Source organism: Phacochoerus africanus, chromosome 3 (assembly GCF_016906955.1).
Source record: "Phacochoerus africanus isolate WHEZ1 chromosome 3, ROS_Pafr_v1, whole genome shotgun sequence".
Taxonomy (NCBI): domain Eukaryota; kingdom Metazoa; phylum Chordata; class Mammalia; order Artiodactyla; family Suidae; genus Phacochoerus; species Phacochoerus africanus.
Window position 1 is genome coordinate 120,314,868 of NC_062546.1, and position 16,130 is coordinate 120,330,997.

Here is a 16,130-nt window from a genome sequence, read left to right on the forward strand (position 1 = left end):
TAAATAATGTGTGTTCAGACACATCATCTCCACACATGTACTTTATGGACGATCGATGTATGTGCATATACAGTATATATGTGGTCACTTCTGTTTAATTTCTCCCAGAGTTGCCCTTCATAATTATGCCAAGTAGAGGTTACTAGTGTATAGTAACCTAACTGAAATATAAGCTATTCAAAGAGAATTTAGATTTCTGGAGAGGACAGCTGCCTGTTGACAAGAACTCATGCCCTTGGCAAGCTGTCCCCCCCCCCCCCCGACCCTTGGATATGAAAATTTATGGCTATCCTGCTTTTACTGTCAAAACTTAGGACCTTGGTCTCTCCTTCTTGCCATTGTATAAGGCCAAAAGAGAGATGTTGGTTATTTTGACAACCTTAAAATGGACTCCAGGAATGTCACTGACAGGGAGTTCCTGTTGTGGCTCAGGAGGTTACAAGCCCTACTTGTACCCATGACAATGCAGCTTCAATCCCTGGCCTCACTCAGTGGTTTAAGGATCCCCCATTATTGTGGCTGTGGTGTAGGCTGGCAGCCGCAGCTCTGATTCGACTCCTAGCCTGGGAACTTCCATATGCCTTGGGTGTGGCCCTAAAAAAAAATAATAAGCAAAAAAGAAAAAAAAAAAGGAATGTCACCAATAGCATGACCTTTGTGACTAAATCCAGCAATAAGAATCATTTTCCTCAATGAAGTTCAAACAACCATCACTGGGTACAAAGGCTGTGATTTTTTTTTTTTTTTTTTGGCATTCTTCCTTAGCTGAATCCTGACACAGGTCCTGATGGCAGAATCTGGCTATTTGGCTTCAACCCCTACCTGTTGAGCACAATTCCCTTTGCATGTGAAGCACCTCCAGAAGGGCTGGCCTTCAGGGCTGTGCCCAAGTGGGTTTTCTTGTACTGTGTATCGTGTCACTTCTGATCCCATCAGTGGTTACGGAGCTTCCTGGGAATACAAAGTCTAAGGCACTTGCCCATCCTGCTGGCACCACAGGCCTGAGCAAAAAGAGCAAGGTGGTTCTGAGGGAGCTGCCAGAAGACCGAGAGGGTCACAACACCTTCACTCAAGGGCAGAACAGCCACCTCCAGCTGGCAGCTCCCTTGAGTCACTCTGTCGCTAAGTGGGAATGGACGCTCCCTCCTGGGCTGGAATCCCATTATCCATCCCAGGCCCTTGGCCTTCAGGAGGGCAGGAAGGGACATCAGGTCAGGGTGTGGCTCAAAAGTCCTTGTTGTTGGCTTAAAGATCCTCTCATGACTTCCCAGGTGTAGAAAAAACAAGGTTTAAAGGGACCTGCACATCAGAGCAAGTGGCTCTTAGAACCTGAAGGGGAAGGCAGTTCGACAGCCCTAAATGGAAGCTTTTTTATTAAGAGTCCTTATCTGGTAAGGCTCTGAGGTAAAATCAGTGAGTCCTGACTTGCTGTTTTTGTTTTAATGTTGTACTTTGGAGAGGTCTTGTTTTGACCTGGTGAGGATAAGAGTGGGTGGGAGGGATGGACCTCAGGCGAAGGGAGGGTTTTTATTTACTTTCTGATAATCATACTGCCTGCCTCTCTTGGAAAATCCTTCCTTGTCATGTCAAGTAGTACAAAATAAAACCAAATGTTCTTTGTGTATTTACATTGGGGCCTTAGTTATAGAAAAATATGGATAGGAAAAACATTAGTAGAAAATATAATTAAATGGTTTCTTTATGTTGGGGTTGTGAATGTTTTTTTTTTCTTTTTTCCAAATTTTATGTAACAAATAAAACATTTATAATGAAACTGAAAAGTTGGGGGGGAACTTAGCCTTGTTTTGTAATTTATGTCACACATTTTGTCTGAAAATTTCATCAAATGTAACAGTCTTCAAATTTGGGGGTATGTGTCACCTGGGGAGATTTTGTATTTTTCAGAGACTGTGAAGTTTGGCATGGGGGGGGCAGGGGCTGATGAAGGAGCCATCGGCTTATAAGCAGAAAGGTTAAGGGGTTCCCATAGAAAGAGAACCAGGCCTGGCTTTCTGGACTTGAGAAGACATTTTGGCCTAAGCCATTTTGGGATCTAAGCCTGGCCACAATGCTTGCCCTTGAACGTGTCTTGGAAATTAAATTTCTTAAGGGAACACAGGAATGCAGGATCAGAGAAAGGGCAGTCAGACGATACTGTAGTGATAGAGCAGAGTCCTACTAACTCCTCAAGGGATACACAGAATAATAAATCCTTGAGTTCTGCAGGAACTAAGGCTCCCACCCAGGTGGAGGACTGAATGGAGGTGTTGACTTGACTCTCCTGACTTCGGTCAACTAAGGCTTGGACTCTGTGACCTTTGCCCCAATTCTATGCTAAATTCTCTTCTGCTCTAGCCCCTTCATGAATATGTATGTACCCTTAGCTTCAAAATTCCCTAACTTTGCTATTCAGGGAGACACTGCTTTAGGAAAGATTCCCAGTGTTCTTCTTACTTACTGTAAGTAATAATAAACCCCTCCTTCTCCTAATCTTTGGCTTGGTTGTCTTTTGGCTCAACACCCACCAAGAGTCAAAGCCAGTTTTCAGGTAACAAACTGATGGTTTCTACAGACTTCCTCATTAATCTGGCTATGACCCTCCTGTGAGGTCCAGGACAGCAGGACTCTGGCTGGAATCAGAAGCCGAAAGGAGAAGTTCCCATTGTGACTCAGTGGTTAACGAATCCGACTAGGAACCATGAGGTTGCAGGTTTGATCCCTGGCCTTGCTCAGTGGGTTAAGGATCCAGTGTTGCCGTGAGCTGTGGTGTAGTTTGCAGACGTGGCTGTGGCGTATGCCGGCAGTTATAGCTCCCATTAGACCCTTAGCCTGGGAACCTCCATATGCCACAAGTGTGGATCTAAAAAGCCAAAAAAAAAAAAAAAAAGCTGAAAGGAGTATCCACAGCTGCCCATTACTGTGAATGGTGGGTAACAAACAGAGTGTGGGTCCCCTGGCTGGGTCTCTGGGTACCTCCATTTGATCAAATTCCCCATAGGGGCTTCCATGTCACTTATTACCTTATTGGGTACTGGAAAATAGTCAAAGTTAATTCTCAAAGAAATATTCATTTAAATTCATTTAAAAACAAAAACAAAAAACAGGCACATGAATTTCACAGACTCCAGGAAATGGGAGAGAGTTTGTAAAACAAAATATATATCAGATACATACAAGTATTTACTGCCTCAAATGAATGATATCAATCAAAAGCCAACTGTGACAAATTTTAAGCTAAATATTCAAGAAGGCATCTGTCTTTCTAGCTAATGTGTGTGTTGTGTGGATGGGTGGTAGCAGCAGTGGTGATGGTGGCCAACATCTGAAACTATAATACGGGAAATGACCCAGATCCCTCAAGTCTTGGCTTGCAATAAAGATCAGAGACCTAGATCAACATAATGGAGGTTTTGATCCAAAAGTAAGATCAATACATTGTCTCTCAATTATTATCTCCATAGGAAATGAGAGTATTTTCAGATTCAGAGACTCATATAAATGAAAAGTTCCTGAATTTCAGGTGTACAGATGGACAAATTCATTTCCAGCTGAGTGGAGCAGGAGACACAGTCAAGGTGTCTCTCAGCCTCTGTCCCCCTTTCCTAGAGCTGTCTCTGCTCAGACCCACAGGCAGAGTCATACTGCCTTCCTGGCTAGAGCTGATGGGATTAGCAGTGGGATGAAGAGAGACCCAGTCTAGAGGGATTTGAATCAGGGCTCTGAGATGCTCTTTGTCATTCCCGCAGACCAGTGGACAGAGGACATGGAAACTAGGGAATGAGGGCAAGCATGCTGGGTCAGAGGCATGCAAAAATGGTGATGGCTGGTTCGCTGAGACCAGTGGAGCAGACAATTTGAGAGAGAACTCGAGCGAGGGAAGCTGTCTGCTGGCTTCCTGGGCCAGTCCTTGGTGGGTCCCAGCCACGCTGGAGGCCCTTGGATTCCATTAGCCACCTCAAGAGCCTTCCATAAAGGCCTTTTTGCTTAAACTAGTTTGAAGTGATGTCTTTATCTTGTGACCCAAAAAGCGCTGACTAGAAAAAATAGTAACCAAAGCAAAATGAGCAACTTCACCAGGAACTAACATTGAGAAAGAAATGTAAATGGAAACAGACATTAAGAATGCATTAGCCATTTTTCCCCGATGATGAAAATTTTAGAGCAGTCATTCTTAGCTTTTGGTGCGTGGTAGTGCTTAGAATTCTTTAAGAAACTCATGCAAGAAAAAAACCCACAAGTTGCATATAATCCACAAATCACAAGATAAATATTTAGGTTATTAGTGTTTTATTTGAGCCTTAATAAATGTGTATATATGTGTGTTATTTTCATTATACCTCCCATTTAGATTATAGGCTTATTTCAAAGGATAAAAGTTTTGTTTCTCTGTAAATTTACCTTAGTAAAATTCTTCTTCTTCTTTTTTTTTTTTTTTTGGTCTTTTTGGGACTGCACTCCCGGCACCTGGAAGTTCCCAGGCTAGGGGTCAAATCAGAGCTACAGCTGCTGGCCACAGCCACAGCCACAGCCACGCCACAACACCAAATTCTTGTTGTTTCATATCAACCATGTCCTCCCTGTGCTCTATGGAGCTAGAGAATGGACTACCATCTATCTATTACACAAAGTAGAAACCCCTAGGCCATACTTGGCATTTTATCTCTCCCTTTCCCCCTAGTACTTAGTCTATCCCTGAAGCTTACCGATTTTATCTTGTAAATCTCTCTTTAGTTTTTCCACTTGTCCATACCTTTATTGCTACATCCCAGGCCACTGGCCTCTCTTCTTAACAAAGCTTCTTCTCTGACCTCTTTATTCACTCTTGCTCCTCTTCAATGCACTGCCCAAGCAGCAGCTGGCAGCACTGGGTTGCCCAACAGACAGACCAGGCTCATGCTACTACATCTGTGAAGTAGGGCACAAAAAACCTGAAAAATTCCTTGGAAAATTTTTATATTTTGTGTCAGTTAGGATACAAAATTTCTGCAAGTAATAGTAACCCCAGCTAAGACAGGGAGAAAACATATCATCTCCCATAACAAATTCAAGATTAGGTAGGCTCTAAGGTTAGGCTCAGCCATGTCTTGAAGTGCCTATATTTGTCCTGTCTTTCCACTGTTGTCTCCCCTCATGGTGGTAAGGTGGATGCAGGAAGCAAATAGGCAGCATATTCCCTTATTCACATCCTGTGGGAGAAGGAAAATCTCCCCGACTCTTAAGTTTTTCCTTTAGCTTGAATAAAGCAAATTTAAGTTACATGTGCACTTGTGGATCTGGGAAAGACCAAATAGTCACTGGCATGGACTGACTGAGGTTTACCTGTAGATTTGATGGACAGTTGAACAAAATTTGAGGATCTGCTGAGAACGAGGAAGAGGGTGGTGGATGCTACCCCTGATCTAATATGGCTCTTCTTTTATGCAAAGCTTGAAATATATGTAAGGGGCCCTTGTCTACTGGAAAAAGAGGAAGGAAATTTAAGTAAAATGTCATGTACAGCATGAGTTTTCCTTCTTATTTCAATATTCAGAATTCAAATGCACTTGATTTTCTGTCATCTGGCACAAGCAAAATCTAGTAATTGATCTATAATTCAGTAAAGAAATTTCCAATTTTTCTTTTTGCATTATGATAAAATTAAAATATAAAGGCTAGCATATGGGACCAGGTGTGGGTCATTCTTTTTCCAATTAAAAAAATATATTGACTGAGAAATGGAATACTTTAATAAAAATAGTGATTTTTATGGTAATAATGAAAATAATTCTATTTATCAAAAAATGCATATTGACCATGATGGCAGAAGAGGTTGCCTGACTACAGGGGTAAATACAAAGTCACAGTCTTCCCTTTGGGGCTGTAAGGATTAAGTAACTTATACATCTACAGTTATGCCAGCCTTCAGTAAAAAGGAAACATATTTTAGGCACAGTTATGAGATAAGTTGAAAGACATGAATCCATTCTTTCAGATAATAGGCTTAGGCACTTTAGAGGTAATTAAGTTCTGAAAACCTGCTGTATAAAAAATCAAGCACATCTAAACCAGGAATAGGGGATTCTGGAGTTCCCATCGTGGCTCAGTAGTAACGAACCTGACTAGTATCCATGAGGATGTGGGTTTGATCCCTGGCCTCGAGTGGGTTAAGGATCCAGAATTGCTGTGAGTTGTGGTGTAGGTCACAGACGTGGATCACATCTGGCGTTGCTGTGGCTGTGGTGTAGGCTAGCAGGTGTAGCTCTGATTAACATCATAGCCTGGGAACTTCCATGTGCTGCCAGTGTTGCCCTAAAAAGACAAAGGAAAAAAAAAAAGAAAGAAAGAAAGAGAAAAGAAAAAAGAGAAATAAGGGATTCCATGTAATCTTTATAGAAATGAAGTTAATCCTTTCAAAGTATACTTAAGTCACTAGTAAGCACTAAGGTTCAGATAATTCACCTCCCTGTACTCGGTGTGGATGGCAGCTCTGTGGAAGTATTCTTCCCATTCATAGTCAGGATCTGTCATTGGTGAGTTACAGAGAAAAGTCAGCTAAAATGAGGAATCACAAAATCATAATAGCCTTATAGGTGTTCCTGTCGTGGCTCAGTGGTAAACGAACCCAACTAGTATCCATGAGGATTCGGGTTCAATCCCTGGCCTCGCTAAGTGGGTTAAGAATCCAGCATTGCTGTGAGCTGTGGTGTAGCCGGCAGCTATATCTCCGATTGGACCCCAGCCTGGGAACCTCCAAATGCCGTGGGTGCCCCTAAAAAGCAAGTAAAAAAATGGATAAATAAATATCCTTATAACTTTATTTTTAATTTAAAACATATACAAGTCCACTAGTCCATCATTCCTTTGCTATCAGGCTAAGACCTTTGAGTAGGGTCTAATGGCTGGGGCTGCACATAACATAACCATTAGCACAGTGTTGGTAATTTTAGTATCAATGGAGCGCAGACTTAAGACACTTGTGCAATAAACTGAGGGCAGAATTTTTCTAGGTTTTGACAACTCTTTCCTCCTGTCGAAACTTTCACATTTTTTTGGTCCACACCGAATTCCACAGCATTTTTTTTCCTTTGAGAAAGACCTATTTATCAAACATTCAACTTATTTTCATAGAGATTACAACTCTCTTCACACATATTTATTTGATTTTGGTAATACTGAATTCAATTATGTAATTACTGAGTACAATTGCATAAACAAGTTTGGGGAAAAAGCGACTGACTTTGAAAAGCACACAACTCATGGAGAAAAGTAATGAGCCAGCCCATCAGGGACTGGGCTACTCACTGGTTGTCAAAGGTAGATGGGCCTTGAGCACCAGTCCTATTTTTCACAGAGAACAGAGACTGATTCGAAGGTATGAATCGTAGGAAATGATTGGTTTAAGAGATGGAACATTTGGAGTTCTGAGTTGGTTTAAGAGATGGAACATTTGGGAGTTCCTGCCGTAGTGCAGCGGAAATGAATCCGACCAGGAACCATGAGGTTGTGGGTTCGATCCCTGGCCTTGCTCAGTGGGTTGAGAATCCGGCCTTGCTGTGAGCTGTGGTGTAGGTTGCAGACGCGGCTCAGATCTGGCATTGCTGTGGCTCTGGTGTAGGCTGGCAGCAACAGCTCCGATTGGACCTCTAGCCTGGGAATCTCCATATGCCGTGGGTGTGGCCCTAAAAAGAAGGGGAAAAAAAAAAGGGAAAGAGAGAGATGGGACATTTGGAGTTTCCTTGTGGCTCCAGTATCATCACTGCAGTGCCTTGGGTCACTGCTGTGGAGAGGGTTCCATCCCTGGCCTGGGAATTTCCACATGGCACAGGGTGGTAAAAAACGAAGGAAGGAAGGAGGGAAGGGAAACAGAACATCTAAATTTGGAGACTGAATCCTTAAAAAAGGAATAAACCATTCGTATGTAAATAAATACATAAATAAATAATAAATTTGGAGACTGAGCCTTCAAACTCTCATGAAGTTAGTACAGAAACTCTTTTGAGAGAGACACTAACAAAGATGTGACAAACCTTTCTTTACTAGGTCCTTGGTGGGATCAGTGATGCTTCTCTAGGGAGAGTGCTGTGCCTGTGCCCTGGTTTGGATGTGTGTAGTGTTACCAGGTCTACTCCTGGTGAGTGCTCAACAATATTAAAATGTATCTCCCTTTGAAGGAAGGAGGCAAGGAACTGTTCCTAGTTTATGTTTAATGAAATACTGAAGGCTAATGCAGCCTTAATATAGTTTGGATTACTAAGGATAACAAAATTCTGTGGAACCCACTGAGTAGCCAAAAGGGGAAAAGATGATTCTGTGTCCTTGGTGCCCTCTTGTGATAAAACAGCAGGTCTACAGTGGATTATATAATAGGATTAAATTACCTTCATTAAGTGGTTGGACTGCACACTAAGAATTAGACACCAAAATGATAAAGGTGGTGGTGCTTGAGGGTGGCCCGTGGAATTAGAAATATTTCCTCTCTTCCCTCTTAATATCTAAATGAAACTACAGTACTTTTATAAGTAGAAAAGCAACAAAAAACCACCACAATATATCCCCACAGCTAATTAGCAATAATAAGCAGAAGCAGTTTAAAGTTTTAGACAGAATGACCTGTAGCCTTAACATGAGAATGCCTTTTTGGGTAATTCTTACTGAATTCAGTGGGAAAACCAAACAATCTCTTAAAAATTTTCCTACTGTTTTGTCTCATGTGTTTTAAAAACTTTAAGAGAAACAAAAACTAAGCAAGACAAATCTATGACTCTTTTCCTAACTAGCATTTAGGAAGCTCACCGAGTTATAGAATCTCTTTCTTAAAAGGTTTAACCAGTCTACCGAATGGCAGCATTGAATGGGGTTAATGTTATAAACTCTGAAGCCAAAATACCAGTTACTAACTGAGTGACCTTGGATGGTTACTTAACTTCTCTGTGCCTCAATTTCCACATCTGTAAAACAGTGGTAATAGTATTACCTACCTGATTGTTAGGAGTATTAAATAATGAGTTCCCTTTGTGGCTCAGCAGAAATGAAGCTGACTAGTACACATGATGTATGTAAGTCAAATCATTTGTACTGTATACCTTATACAGTGCTGTCTGTCAATTATATCTCAATAAAACTGGAAGGAAAAAACCTTTTAATTTGAAAATAGGTTTAAGGGAGTTCTCTTTGTGGCTTAGTAGGTTATAAACCCAACTAGTATCCATGAGGATGTGGGTTCAATCCCTGGCCTTGCTCAGTGGGTTAAGGATCCAGCGTTGTTGTGAGCTGTGGTGTAGGTCACACATAGCTTGGATCCTGCATTGCTGTGGCTGTGGTGTAAGCCTGCAGCTGCAGCGCCTATTCAACCCCTAGCCTGGGAAGTTCCATATGCTACAGGTACAGCCCAGAAAAAGCAAAAAAAAAAAATTATTAAGTAAAGTTAATAAGTTATGTGTAAACTGCCTTAAACAGTGCCTGGAATGTAATAAGTTCTATACAAGTTTAATAAATATTTACAAAATTTTAAAATGTCAGTGAAGTTGCTAAGCATAGTTTAGTATTAACTTTTCTGGAAGTTCCCATTGTGGCTCAGCGGTAACTAGACCAATTAATATCCATGAAGATGTGGGTTCAATCCCTGCCCTTGATCAGTGGGTTGAGGGTTCACTGTTGCCGTGAGCTGTGGTATAGGTTGAAGACGTAGCTCGGATCTAGCATTGCTATGGCTGTGGCTGTGGTGCAGGCTGGCAGGTGCAGCTCTGATTCGACTCTTAGCCTGGGAACTCCCATATACCACAAATGGAGCCTTCTAAAAAAGCAAAAAACAAACAAAAAACAAAACTTTTCTACAAAAATAAATAAATGGGACCTAATCAAACTTAAAAGCTTTTGTACAGCAAAGGAAACCATAAACAAAACAAAACTAAAAGTCAACCTACAGAATGACAGAAAATATTTGCAAATGATGTGACCAACACGGGCTTAATTTCCCAAATATACAAACAGCTCATACTAATCAACAACAAAAAAACCAAACAATCCAATTGAAAAATGGGCAGAAGTACTAAATAGACATTTCTCCAAAGAAGAAATACAAATGGCGGAGATCCCGTTGTGGCGCAGTGGTTAATGAATCCGACTAGAACCATGAGGTTGCAGGTTTGATCCCTGGCCTTGCTCAGTGGGTTAAGGATCCGGTGTTGCCGTGAGCTGTGGTGTAGGTCAGAGATGAGGCTCAGATCCCATGTTGCTGTGGCTCTGGTGTAGGGTGGCAGCTACAGCTCCGATTAGACCCCTGGTCTGGGAACCTCCATATGCCACAGGAGTGGCCCTAGAAAAGGCAAAGAGACAAAAAATAAATAAATAAATAAATACAAATGGCCAATAGTCACATGAAAAAATGCTCAACATCAGTAATTACTAGAGAAATGCAAATCAAAACTACAATGAGGTTTCACCTCATACTAGTCAGAATGGCCATCATTAAAAACTACAAATAACAAATGCTGGAGTGTATATCTCATCTTTACTGTTGGTGAGAATGTAAGGTGGTAGAGCCACTCTGGAAAACAGTGTGGAGGTTCCTCAGAAAACTAAGGATAGTTAGCAAATGATCCACCATGCCTACTCCTGGGCCTATATCCAGACAAAACTATAATTCAAAAAGATACACATACCCCTATGATCAGAGCAGCACTATTCACAATAGCCAAGACATGGAAGCAGCCTAAATGTCCATCAACAGATGAATGGATACAGATGTGGTACATATATAAAAATACCACTCAACCATAAAAAAGAACAAAATGATGCCATTCCCAGCAGCATGGATACAACTAGAGATTCTCACACTAAATAAAGTCAGAAAGAGAAAGACAAATACCTTATGATACCAATTATATGTTGAATCTAAAATCCGGCATTGTCATTGCTGTGACTTGGGTTTGATCCCTGGCCTGGGAACCTTGGACATGGCAAAAAAAGAAAAAGGTGGAATGTATATCTGAATCACTTTGCTAAGAGTATAAGTTAACACAACATTGTAAATCAACTATACTTCAATTTTTTTAAAGAGAGAAGGTTTTTGTATTATTCTCAACATTCTCTCATTCAGCATCCTTATCCTAGATTTATAGTAATATTTTTTGGGGGGAGGCTGTGCCTGCAGCAGTGGAAGTTCCTAGGCCAGGTATCGATTTTACACAAACAGCAATGACCTGAGCCACTAAGTGACAATGTTGGACTCTTAACATGCTGAGCCACCATGGAAGTCCTTTATTAATTTTTACTAAGCTTAGTAATAAGTTTAGTAAGCTTAACTTTTACTAAGTTAAATTGACGTTTAATGAAAGGAATGCTAAACTTAGGACAAGTAATCTACGTATCTAAGAAGACAGGATTTATAGAAGGTTATGAGATGAAGATCTTGAACAATATCATGTGCCATGCTCATTAATAAACAGCAATCCTTCCTAAAGCTTCCCCACAGTGTGAGGGCCCCAAGGAGATGCTAATGATGCACTAAGGAGGAAACCAAGTGGAACTGATGTGTACATATGCTGGTGGTTTTAGAACATGAATATAAATTCTTGGATGCTTCTCCCTTCAAAAGGTAGAGTCTAATCACCCTCCCCTCAAGTGTGCGATGGACTTAGTGACCTGCTTCTAACATATAACATGAAGTGGTGTTGTGCAATGTAAAAGACCAGGTCTTTCCCAGCAATCAGAGAAGTAAAAGAGATAAAAGGAATCTAAATTGGAAAGGAAGAAGTAAAACTATCACTATTTGCAGATAACATAATACTATACCTAGAGAATCCTAAAGACTCTATCAGAAAACTGTTAGAGCTCATCCATGAATTTGGCAAAGTCACAGGATACAAAATTAATACACAGAAATCGACAGCATTTCTATACACTAACAGTGAAAGATCAGAAAATTAGGGAAGCAATCCCGTTTACCATTGCATCCAAAAGAATAAAATACCTAGGAGTAAACCTACTGAAAGAGACAAAAACCTGTACTCTGAAAACTATAAGACACTGATGAAAGAAATCAAAGATGACACAAACAGATGGAAAGACATACCATGCTCTTGGATTGACAGAGTTAATATTATCAAAATGACTATACTACCTAAGGCAATCTACAGATTCAATGCAATCCCTATCAAATTACCAAGGACATTTTTCACAGAACTCGAACAAAACATTTTAAAGTTTGTTTGGAAGCACAAAAGACCCAGAATAGCCAAAGACATCCTGAAAAAGAAAAATGGAGCTGGAGGAATCAGGCTCCCGGACTTCAGACTATACTACAAAGCAATAATTATCAAGACTGTGTGGTACTGGCACAAAGACAGAAATAATAGGTCAGTGGAACATGACAGCAAGCCCAGAATTAAACCCACACACCTACAGCCAACTAATCTATGACAAAGGAGGCAAGAACATACAATGGAGAAAGGACAGCCTGTTCAATAAGTGGTGCTGGGAAAACTGGACAGCCACATGGAAAAGAATGAAATTAGAACACTCCCTAACACCATCCACAAAAATAAACTCCAAATGGATTAAAGACCTCAATATAAGACCAGACACTATAAAACTCTTAGAGGAAAACATAGGCCATAAACAACAGCAACATCTTCTCAGATTCACCTCTTAGAGTAATGACAGTAAAAACAAAAATAAACAAATGGGACCTAGTCAAACGTCAAAGTTTCTGCACAGCAAAGGAAACCCTAAACAAAACGAAAAGACAACCCACAGAATGGGAGAAAATCTTTGCAAGTGAATCAACTGACAAGGGATTCATCTCCAAAATTTATAAACACCTTCTGCAGCTCCATGCCAAAAAAACAAACAACCCCATCAAAAAATGGGCAGAAGATCTAGACAGGCAATTCTCCAAAGACAGGCAGATGGCCAAGAAACACATGAAAAGATGTTCAGCATCACTCATTATTAGAGAAATGCAAATCAAAACCACTCTGAGGTACCACCTTACACCCACCAGAATGGCCAGCATCCAAAAGTCTACAAACAATAAGTGCTGGAGAGGGTGTGGAGAAAAGGGAACCCTGTTACACTGTTGGTGGGACTGTAAATTGGTGCAACCACAGTGGAAAACAGTGTGGAGATGCCTCAGAAAACTCAAAATAGAACTACCATTTGATCCAACAATCCCACTCCTGGGCATCTATCCAGAGAAATCCATGACTTGAAAAGACACATGTACTCCGATGTTCATTGCAGCAGTCTATACAATAGCCAAGACATGGAAACAACCTAAATGCCCATTGACAGAGGAGTGGATCAAGAAGAGGTGGTACATATACACAATGGACTATTACTCAGCCATTAAAAGGAACGAAATACCGGCATTTTTAGCAACATGGATGGACCTAGAAATTATCATGCTAAATGAAGTCAGCCATACGATGAGACACCAAGATCAAATGCTTTCACTGACATGTGGAATTTGAAAAAGGACAGACAGAACTTCTTTGTAGAACAGATACTGACTCACAGACTTTGAAAAACTTATGGTCTCCAAAGGAGACAGTTTGGGGGTGGGGGGGATGCACTGGGGTTGTGGAATGGAAATCCTATAAAATTGGATTGTGATGATCATTGTACAACTACAATGTAATAAATTCATTGAGTAAGAAAAAAATTTAAAAATAAAAAATAAATAAAAATTAAAAAAATAAAACCTACAAATCATTCTTCAAAATAAATAAATAAATAAAGACTAGGTCTTTCCTTGCTCAAGCCAATTGCCACGTCATGAGGACATTCAGCAGCCACATGGAGAAGCTTGTGTCTGCAGAACTGAGGCCTCCTGCCAACAGCCATGTGAGGCAGTCATCTTGGAAGCAGACCCTTTAGCCCAGTGGTCTTCAGATGACTGCAGTGTCACTTGAGTGAAATCTCATGAGGGGCCCTAAGCCAGGACAACCAGCTCCTGGATTAGACTGCAAGAAACCATGTCAGATAATACACGTTCATTGCTCTAAGCTGCTATATTTTAGGGTAATTTTCTACACTGAATAGAGAACCACTACAGTGTGTGTTAACGGATGAAGTGAAGATGGCAGGATGAAAGACTTGACCTTTCTAGACCTGACATGATTCACTTGATGAAAACCCATTATCTTGACCCAAGAACTGTTGCCAAATTGCTGTGATGAAATGGTTTCTTTCTTCCCCTTGTTTAGTTGCTACTTTTTATGTCACCAGCATGTCAGAGTTTGTCCTACCAATTAGCATAACTGCCTAGAATATCTGTACTGAAATTCGAGAGTTGAATGTAGTCTCAGTGAGACAGAGACTGCTACTAGAAGGCTGGGTAGCCTGGTTATGGAGAAGCCCAAAGAATGAAGATTGCAATAAACTGTCAGGGCTTTGATTCTTTGTCCTGAAGGGTCAGAAACTATTTTATCAGAATATTCAAAACTCAAAGGCTAATCTGATAGACATGGGGGCAGAAATATACAAACTAAATTCACATGAGACTGATGTATAAATCAGAAGGCTTCTCTAAATTTACTATGTACAGAATGGAATTCTGCTGTTTTCTTATTCAGAGTTCCCCCTTATCCTGAATGACAGCTTAGAGGCCATATCAGCAGTCAGAAGTTGGCTCAGTTAAGCCTGCAATTAGAAGACAAAGTGGCAAGTCTTGAAGTATGTTCTTTCCAAGCCATAGCAAATTTTTTTTTTTTCTTTTTAGAGCTGCACCTGAGGCATATGGAGGTTCCCAGGCTAGGGGTCCAACTGGATCTGAGCCACATCTGAGACCTACACCACAGCTCATGGCTTGGCCAGATCCTTAACCCACTGAGTGAGGCCAGGGATCAACCCTCATTGTCATGGATGCTAGTTGGGTTCACTAACCACAGAGCCACAATGGGAACTCCCCCCCCCATCCCACCCACCCCCCACCCCCCCGCCACAGCGATTCTTGATAAACTGATACTACCTGTAGTAGAGAACACTTCTGGTCACTGAATAGCTCTTGGATTCAGTCCCTTCCCTCCATGGATAAATGGATAACACTGTATTCACACTATCACATTTTCTTTCTCTAAACTCCTGGTAAATTGACATTTTCTGTTAACATTTTCTTTCCTCAAATGAGTTAATGGTACTTAAAAAGCCACCATGTACCTGAGGAGGAAGATTGAGGCTCTTATCATATGATGATTTAATTAGTTTAGCACTCTGGGGATATCCAATTACCAACTATGTGGGTGGGATCTCACTGCTGTTTTCACATACTACCTGTCGGGTTGGGAGCACAGGGCATTTATTAGCATATCAGAGCTTGTCCAGAGATAGTTTTTCAGAACTGGCATGGCATTTCAAGGGCCATTTTGTAATGTCTGATCTTTTATCTAGAAATCTTCATGATCAACAAAATCCAAAGCTGATCCCCAGGGTCTGAAAAATGAATAAACAGCAGTTATCAAAAACAGGACATTTCTCTGATGTTCTCCTTTTTCAAACCACTATATGTACTAGCATAGTTTTTAAATTTGATTCGTGAATATTCTTACCAAAAACAAGTCATTTCACAACTGGATCAAAGGCTAATTTGTACCAGTTTCAGAAATTCAAAAATAGTATTTTACAGAGTTCCTGTTGTGGTGCAGTGAAAATGAATCTGACTAGTATCCATGAGGACAGAGGCTCGAGCACTGGCCTCACTCAGTGAGTTGGGGATCTGATGTTACTGTGAGCTGTGGTATAGGTCATAAATGCAGCTCGGATACTGTGTTACTATAGCTGTGGCACACGCCAGCAGATCCAGCTTTGATTCAATCCCTAGCCTGGAAAAATTCCTTATGCCCAGACGGGGCCCTAAAAAAAAAGCAAAAATAGTGTTTTACTATCTACAATTAAAATTTTATCCTGTAGGAATTCCCGTTGTGGATCATCGGTAACGAACCCAACTAGTATCCATGATGATGCGGGTTAGATCCCTGGCCTTACTCACTTAGTGGGTTAAGGGTCTAGTGTTGCTGTGAGCTGTGGTGTAGGTCACAGACGCGGCTTGGATCCTGTGTGCTGTGGCTGTGGTATAGATCAAGAGCTGCTGCAGCTCCAATTTGGCCCCTGGCTTGGGAACTTCCATATGCTGCAGGTTCAACCCTAAAAAA

General features: G+C 40.9%; 1 pseudogene; it reads right to left on the reverse strand.

Annotated features, from left to right (window-relative positions):
- Positions 1-310: 310 nt before the first annotated feature.
- Positions 311-1,459, reverse strand: LOC125122190 (40S ribosomal protein S23-like; annotated as a pseudogene).
- Positions 1,460-16,130: the final 14,671 nt, after the last annotated feature.